The 1361-nt window shown below is 36.9% G+C and overlaps 1 protein-coding gene across 1 annotated transcript in view; it reads left to right on the forward strand.

Moving 5' to 3' along the window:
* LOC100533395 (glutamate receptor 2) overlaps positions 1-1361 on the forward strand; it is a gene marked incomplete in the record, with an annotated part of 156880 nt that overhangs the window by 50342 nt on the left and 105177 nt on the right.

Raw genomic sequence — 1361 nt, forward strand, 5'->3', positions numbered from 1 at the left:
GATAGATAGATAGATAGATAGATAGATAGATAGATAGATAGATAGATAGATAGATCGATCGATCGATAGATAGATAGACTTAGAAGAGACAAAGGGAGAGAACGAGACGTGGGATATGAGAGAGTGAGAGAGAAGGTTTGAGAGATAGATAGAGGGGGAGAGAAGAGTGGACAGAGAGAGAGATAGATGAGGAGAGAGAGGGAGAGAGAGAGGTAGAGAGGTAGAGAGGTAAAGAGAGAGAGGTTGGAGAGAGAGATAGAGGGAGATAGAGATAGAGGGAGAGATAGAGGGAGATAGAGATAGAGCGAGAGAGAGGGGAGAGAAGCAGGGACACAACGAGAACGGTTTGTGTGGAGTATACTCTCAAATAGGAATACGCTCTCCAAAATCGAGTGTACACCTGTCGAAGGTTAAATCCTTTAATTAGATAATTCCACTTCTATGTATGAATGTAGTATAGGGTTTTACGGCGCTTGCAACTGCTAAGGTCATATGAGCGCGCATTCCACTTCTGACGTCTTCAACTATGTTAAAAAATCAAAAGCAAGGTGTAATAGATCATGGATTATAATTTTATAATCTTGTAGTTCGTTAAAAATCTGCTAATTAATTTGTTTATAGCACATGCTGGAGTTCCATTGACGTAGGCTTAAATACACACACTTCCAAACTCATTCAGACAGCATTTTGAAGTAAGCACTTTTAACTGGATAATTCCAGTCATTATGATTTCGACTAAGTTGGGAAAAAAAATCATATTTAGAGCAAGGTCTAATAGAGCATAAATTTCAACATAATCTTGGGATTAATCTAAAATTTGCTATATAATTTGATTATGATATACATTGGGGTTGCATTGACGCAACCTATCATGTTTTTGCGTTTGATTTTGTTTCAAGAAAAAAAAATCAAGGTAAGCTGTCAGCGGGTGCTCTGATGTAGTTTGTACCTTCTTTCCTATAAAATATATTTCATCTAGATCTCTCTTTCTTTTTTATTGTGCTTGTTACTTTCTAGCAATACCTCTATTCTTCGGCACACATGACCATTATTGTCAAGTGCCGTAAAGCTCTTACTCTTACTTCACAAAAGTAAAAAACTGTGTGAGTAACCTAGTTGTTGTATTTTGCTCTGTTTATGTATAATACATATACCAAATGGACCAAAAAGCAACACACATTATATAGCCCGAACAACTTTGCGACAAAATAAATAACGCTATGAACAAAACTGAGCTGATCAGAAAGACACACAACAAGATGGTTTTGGATATCTAGAACGTTCATGTCTGCTCCAGACCTGACATTTGAAGAAGAAGAAGAAGAAGAAGAAGAAGAAGAAGAAGAAGAAGAAGAAGAAGA

This window comes from Aplysia californica, unplaced genomic scaffold (assembly GCF_000002075.1).
Source record: "Aplysia californica isolate F4 #8 unplaced genomic scaffold, AplCal3.0 scaffold00077, whole genome shotgun sequence".
NCBI classification, from domain to species: Eukaryota; Metazoa; Mollusca; class Gastropoda; order Aplysiida; family Aplysiidae; genus Aplysia; species Aplysia californica.